Here is an 8,023-nt window from a genome sequence, read left to right on the forward strand (position 1 = left end):
AGACTTCACCACTCGGGAATCGCACATCTCGATCTCCTACCGAAATAACACATTCAGACTTCGCCACTCGAGAATCGAACATCCTAATTGGACTTCCTACCTAATGTTAAGGCCTCTTGACCCGTCAAGTTAGTCAACTCTGCATACTCGATAACAAGGTTAAATTATGATAATACCTAACTTAACTCACTTGTCATTCATCAAAATTTGAGTTAGACCATTATCACAAATTGCATCAACAATCTCTCTTTTTTTGATACAATGATAACTAGGGTTAGAGTTAGGAAAAGATATACAAGAATGAAATAGACATGATTCAAAAGAACTCAAAATCAAGTAATTTAAATTTCCAACTTAAAATTAAGTAATTTAAAATTTTAACTTCATTTTAGGATTAAGATTATCAAGAGATTTAGTTATCTTTTTCTTACTTAACTCTTACCCTCTCCCTTTGACATTCATAAAAAATAATACATATAAACGCAACAAATTAAAAATTATACCGAAACTCTAGTAAGTATAGAACGTACTAAGAAAATTTACAGGTTTTATGGGAGAGAAGAGTTCATAAAAAATTTTAAAAGTATTTTAATATAAATTTTTTTGACTTTTCAAAGGATTTTCAACATTTTGAAAATTGAATTTGCAACATAAACCATTTATAACACTAAATTTTATAAACTATTTTTCAAAATAGATTTTAAAAAATAATTGAAATTATGTTACAAGTTATCTTTCCAAAATATTTTTGAAAGTAGTTTCAAAGAATTTCTCCAAGCAAAAAAATTTATAAAAGGTTTTTAAATGATATTTTTCAAAGTGAAAAGATAACCTTTGTAAACAACTTTTCAAAAACTTTCCAAAGTATTTTTTGAAAATATTTTTCAAAATATGTTTAAGTAAAATTTTTCTTTTTCAAAATACTTATATTTTATTTTTCAAAATAGATAGTTTGAAAAAGCATCAGAATTTTTATAAAGCAAGTATCTTAAAAGTATTTTTGAAATTATTTTGCTAAACCAAATTGAAAGCGATTTTGAAAATGATTTTTGCAACAAGTATTAGGAAAGAAAATAAATTATTTTAAAAATCATTTTCAATTATCCTCCCCTGAACCTGATATATTCAAAAAAATATTCAAAAGATTCGAACTTAAATGTCTAACTGTTAATTACTAACTAACTATCAAAAGATAGCAGTGTTCACTTGGTTAGTCAAGTTAAGTACATATATCTAGTTAGTATTTGACTAAAATGGATTACTTAACCTGATTACTATAATTTTGATATTTTTTGTCCAGACTTGTGTTGATGCACTGATATAAGCATCTGAAGTTTAGGCAATAGACATATGCATCTCATGTCATTTTAAGTTTTTGAATAGACAATCAAGGTAGACTTATTGTGTTTATGAGATGCTCGATACCTAGATCTATAGGAATATGTTTTTTATGGATTTGATTTAGTCTAAGACTAAAATTAATTTTGAAATACTAAGAAAATGAGAATTTTTATAAGTAAAGAATTTTTCCTAGAATTTACAAATCATTTGAAAAATTATTTTAAAAATAGCAGTCTTAGTCAAAAAAGGATTTTCCTAGATTATCCAAATAGAATGACAAAAAGTAGCTAATTGTATAGATCAAGTTAACCAAATATACAATGTATAATAGTGTACTAAACATAATCAGGCTGGTCATCATTAGCAGGTGGAGGTGGGGGCTGCTCAGGTACTTGCAAAGCTTGAAGAATTTGTCGAAATCCAGTGGTCATCTCCTCCAGGAGAGAAGAAAATCCAGTGGTCATCTCTCCCTGGATAATGCCGAATCTATCTGAGACTGACTGCTAGATCTGTGATAAAGACTCCTCAAGTTGAGCAAGTCGGTCCTTGATGGATAGTGAAGTTAAGGGCTAGGTCGAGATTGAGGGCTGGGTCAGAAGAGGTCCAAAGAGCTCATTAGCTGTAAATGTTGGCAACTCCTCCCCGTCAGCCAGAATGATAGGTGGAAATCATCATTGGCCTTGTTTGGAACGTTTGGCTGCGGTTCCACTCTCCAAGCTAGTCTCCCTTGAGCAGTGACGTCTATATGCACTAATGCAAGCTGGCGCTGACCAATCTCATCATATGCACCTAAGGGAGGTAGACGTTGTAATGCCCAAAAATTCTCAAATTAATTTTATAAATATTCTATTATTTTTCTGGAATTTTAGAATATTTTTATGAAATTTTTGGAGTAGCAGAAGTAGCAAAAATTAAATAAAAACATAAAACAGCCTAAGTGGGAATTGAACCCGCGACCTATGGACTCTATGACTTATAGGGTGACTTAGTAACCAAGGGGCCCCAGCAGGGGTGTGCTGAAAGAAGAGGAGAACAATTTTATTTATGGGTGAATTGGGGTGTATTAACCACTTAATATAAATAGGGAAATTAAGTGGAGAGTTATAATTTTGACCGACAACTTCTTTCCCCTCACCCTCACCCGCCGCCCCTCTCTTCTCCCGCACCCTCTCGGCACGCCAACCTCAAGAAGACCTAGGGTTCCATCCCTAGGATCGTAGGAACACTTTCCGGCAACAACTCCGGCACGAGGACGTTCCTCTCCGTGAGAAGAAGGCGTAGACGTAAGAAGATCGTCGAAGTGATCTTCTTCTCCGGAAACTTAGCGATCGGATTGTAATAAAACCTAGCGCAGGATGTAAGTAACCCGTCACCTGCAGTATAAGTAGTTAAACGTATGTGTTTTCAGTCTCAGTTTATGTAAAGCCCGAAAAATTCTCAAATTTATTTTAGAATTATTCTATGATTTTTCTGGAATTATTAGATATTTTTCCGGAATTTTCCGAGTAGCGGGAGTAGCAAAAAACAAATAGGTCGCAAAATAGCTTAGGCGGGAATCGAACCCGAGACCTATGGTGTAAGGGATAATGTTAGTAACCAGTTGAACCCAGCAGGGCCGTGCTGAAAGGAAGGAGAACCAAATATATTTATATTAGAGTTGGGTTCATTAAACCACTTAATATAAATAATAAACTTAAGTGGGGTTTGGTTTATTTTGGTTCGGCACCTCTTCACCTCACGACACTTTCCCTTCCAAAACCTCACCGCCGCCTCTCCCTTCTTCTCCTCTTCCTCACGCACGGCACACCAAGGCAAGGGTCCATAGGATCATCTTCCGGCGACGACTCCAACACGAAAGGGGTTCTTCTCCGCGAGAGGAACGCGAAGACGTAAGCGGTTCGTCGAGCGGACAGTTTTCCGGAAACACCTAGCGAATAGAATCGTAAGAAAACCTTACGATTGAGGTAAGAAACCCCTCACCTGCAGTATAATTGCTCTCGCTTGTTAGTTTTGGCGTTAGTTCAGTAATTTTATAGTTTTCAGTTTTAGGGCATGCTTTTAGTGCACACCAAGCATTCGGTAGAATGCCCAGTTCAGAAGGATGTACCAATAGGCGTCCTAACAGCATATAAAATGTAATAGAAACATTTTATTCAGTTTATTATTAGTTATTACAGCTATATGGATCAGATATCCATTGGGTGTGATCCAACAATAGCCTCTACGTTCAGATAACCTAGCTCTAGCTTCAGATAACCTAGAAAAAGCAAAATTAAACAGATTCAAGATTTTACTTTTATTCAGTTGGCATCGTGCTTGGATCAGATATCCATGGGTGGACTCCCACGTCCCTAGGTTCGATAACCTAGTAACCTCGCCGATTCGAACTTGCAATCCCGGTCTCGAGGGACGCGGATAACTGCGTGGCCCCAGAAGATGTTTAGTATTTTCATCTATTATATGTATAGTTTTCAAATTTGAAACCAGTGATGAAAACACTAATTTAGCTTTCAGTTCAGTTCAGGTTCAATTTACATGATTTGAGTTCATGTACAGATTTAGACATATGCATGACTAGTTCAGTTTCATGCTCAGTTTATATGTTATGCCATGTTTCAGTTCCAGTTTATGCTTTGTTTGATATGCCATGCCATGCTTGCATGTTCAGTATGTTTTTTTCAAACAACATGATTTAAAATCATAATTGCATCGTATGCATGATTTAGTGAGGTAGATGGTTTCTTACTAAGCTTTAAGCTTACAGGTACTATACTGCAGATACAGGTAAAAGAAAAGTGGACTAGCGGAGGCTGGAGGGCGATGCTACAATGATGTGTGTGTGCAAGGGGTCTGGAATAAAGATCCTTGGGATCTACACGCTTTTAATTCAGTTTTAGTACTTAACATGTCTAGTTTCATATTTAGTCTTGTTACTAATTGTTCTAGCTTAGTAACTATGTTTGGTTTAGCTTATCACGTTTAGAACATTGGTACTTATGTGCTTATATGTGTTTCCATTGTTTTAGAACTATTGTGTGATGTTTTGGCACGCCAAAGTGCTGAAATCGAACTCTCGAGTGAAATCACCATCGATCGGTCCCCGCATCGATCGTGGTCTCGAGCATCGATCGCCACCGACCGATCCGAGAGATATAGATGCTATCAGATCTCCGGATCGGCCACCGACCGATCCACGATAGAGCCTCGGAGGAGATTAGCTGGATCGTCCGCATCGATCCAGACACCGGATCGGTCATCGATCGATCCAGCCTTTTGTTGGTTCGGTCCGCACCGATCCAAAGAAGGCAAATCAGAAGTTTGATCGATCCGTGGATCGATCAGCAGCTAGCTGGGAAGTAAATTCTGAGTTCCTAGCTCAGATGGGAGATCAAGTATTCTCCTTAGCACGTGTACACCAACAGGAAAGGGTCTTGAATCCTTCCTTATAACAGCATGGGTGTATCAGTTGTCAGACTAACCGAGTCAGTTAGTGAAATTTTATTTTACCCAGTTTTCCGTACAGTAGCTTCAGTAGTTAATGTAGCGATCCGGCTCACAGCCTGGTACCCAGGAGTCGGGTCGTTACAGAGTGGTATCAGAGCAGGGTTCCTTACTTCCTACACACACATCAGCATTGTGCCTACAGCTTCCAAGTAAGAACATCTCTCACTCAGTTTGTTTTCAGCTTTCATATCAGTTATGTGTGCTTCCATGTTTGCTCTCATGTTGGTAGTTAATTAATTTATGTTTACAGTGATAGTATTTAACATGTTACCAGTAGTTAACTATAACATGATAGCTTAGTTATATATATGTGTTCTCTGCTATTTAGAAAATGGTACGAGGACGTCCAGCTAAGAAAGCAGCAGCGACTGAGCCCCAGCACTAGTGGCTCAGCTACAGCAGCAGTTAGCTGAACAGCAGCAGGAGATAGCCCCCTTAAAGGCTAACCAGCAGACTACTCCCCCAGTCACTCCAGTACCGAACCTCATGACTCCAGTAATCACGGAGGTTGTACCAGCTCAGCCTACAGTACCAGTCCCAGTAGCAGGGGCTAAGAGAGAAGCTTACCTTATCCAGTGGCAGAGAATTAAGCCCGAGAACTTCTCAGGCACCAGCGAACCATGGGATGCTCAGGCATGGTTTAAAACACTGGAAAGCACGATGGAGCTTCTAGACTGGCCAGAGCACGAAAAGGTGAAGTGTACCTCCTTCTGTTTAACAGGAGACGCACGCATGTGGTGGGAGCCGATTAAATCGAAGTGGCCAGTAAACCAAATGACATGGGCCAACTTCGAGAAAGAAATCTTCGAGGAATTCTTTCACATGCAAGTCACGAACCGACACTATGACGAGTTTACAGAATTTCGCAGTTGGGGAGGCCGTGAAGAAATTCAACAGTTTGGCTCGTCTACTAGTCAGCTCGGAGAAAGAACGAGTACGCTTGATGCTCAAGATGCTCGGACGATCGCAATGAATGTGGCTGGTGGTGTTCATAGGCCACAAACCACGAGGAGCCGGTGAGTAGTGCTCGATCACCGAGCACTATCAAGACAAAGATCACCCAGGCGGTGTTTCCACGTAACCCAAGGGACAAGTCGCTCGGTACTCACAGAAACAACAAGGGCATAGCTCCAACCGGAAGGGGAAACGCAAGGCAAGCAATGATCCAAAAGGAGGACCAACCGGAAAACATTCCAGACATCCCAAGTGTGCTACTTGTGGGAAACATCATCCAGGAGTTTGCTGCAAGGGTACGCGAGGTTGTTTCGAATGTGGACGTGAAGGGCACATGGCTAAGCAGTGCCCGAACAAGAACAATCTTCCTCACCTCACCGATACAAGATGGAGCTCAACCAGCCCAGCTACACCGGATGTATGCTGTCTTAGATGGTCCACAGATCAGCCGATTAGAAGCCCCACGGCTACCACAAATGCCGTGATTTTCTCACCGACCGTAGAGGACGAGCAAATGCCTCGGCTTGTCACAGTCGATCAAGATTTTTCAAGATAATGCAACTGCCTTATTCGACATCGGGCAACCCACTCTTATGTATCCGTGGCATTTGCCGAGAAACTAGCAACACCTCCGAAGTACTCAATAGTCGCCGACAACGCTACCCTCGGAGACATTATGGCATCTACGCACTGGCTCAGAGCAACCATTATAGCAGACAGGGAGCTTTTTGGTGATCCGATAGTGCTAGAAATGATCGACTACGATGTCATCTTTGAATGGATTTTCTGATCGATACGGCGCTTCTATAGAGTGCCGTAAATAGAAGGTCATATCTCAAGCAGGAGTACAGTTTGAGTACACGGGAAGCCAAAGAGGAAAGCCGTGAAGTTTCTCTCAAGATTGAAAGCACAAAGAATATTGGATTCGTGGATGCGGGATTTTAGCAAATGTAGTCAACACCACCAGACAAGAACCAACTATCGAGGTTCGAGTCGTTTGTGACTACCAGCCTTCCCAAGAGCTACCGGCTTAGCACCGCATGGAGATTGAATTCGAGATAGAGCTCATTCCCGGCACAAATCCAATTTCCAAGGCACCATATCGCATGGCTCCCGCAGAACTGAAGGAACTTCAGGAGCAATTACAGGAGCTTCTTGACAAGGGTTTCATACGCCCTAGTCACTCACCATGGGGAGCACCTGTGTTGTTTGTGAAGAAGAAGGATGGAAGCATGCGCCTATGCATAGACTACCGTGCCTTGAACCAGGTCACAATTAAAAACAGATACCCTCTTCCCAGGATAGATGACCTGTTTGACCAGCTAAAGGGAGCCACAGTGTTCTCTAAAATTGACCTCAGATCAGGATATCACCAGGTTAGAGTCAAGGAAGGTGATATACCTAAAACAGCTTTCAGGACCAGATACGGACACTATGAGTTCGTAGTCATGCCTTTTGGCGTGACAAATGCTCCAGCTACTTTCATGGACCTCATGAACAGGGTATTCAGAGAATACTTAGACAAGTTTGTCATCGTGTTCATCGATGACATTCTTATCTATTCAGGCACTCAGGAGGACCATGCAGAGCATCTGAAAACAGTTTTGCAGATCCTTCAGCAGAACCAGTTGTACGCCAAATTCACGAAATGTGAATTCTGGCTAGACCAGGTAGCCTTTCTCGGTCACATCATCTCCAAAGATGGTGTTATGGTAGATCCCAGCAAGATAGAAGCAGTAAGTAACTGGAAGAGACCCAGGAACGCCAGTGAAATCAAGCTTTCGGGATTAGCAGCTACTACAGAAATTGCAGAGGACTTCTCCAGATAGCCTCCCACATGCCTCTCACCAGAAGAACAAGAAATTTCAGGACGAGGATCATGAGAACTTTTAGCGAACTAAAACGAGATTGACCAAGGTTCTATTTTAGCTATACCAAAACATGCAGACATCTACAAAGGACGCCTAAATTGGGATTAGGAGCGATACTGATGCAAGAAGCTTATGCCTCCAGACAACTCAAGGATTATGAGAGGAACTATCCTACTCACGACCTTGAGCTTGCAGCAGTGGTGTTCGCTCTCAAGATTTGGAGACATTATTTGTACGGAGCTCAGTGCAGAGTGTATACAGATCATCAAAGTCTGAAGTATTTCTTTACTCATAAGGATCTGAATATGCGACAGCGCAGATGGTTAGAGCTGGTCAAGGATTATGACATAGAT

The sequence above is a fragment of the Zingiber officinale genome, chromosome 3A (genome assembly GCF_018446385.1).
Source record: "Zingiber officinale cultivar Zhangliang chromosome 3A, Zo_v1.1, whole genome shotgun sequence".
NCBI lineage: Eukaryota > Viridiplantae > Streptophyta > Magnoliopsida > Zingiberales > Zingiberaceae > Zingiber > Zingiber officinale.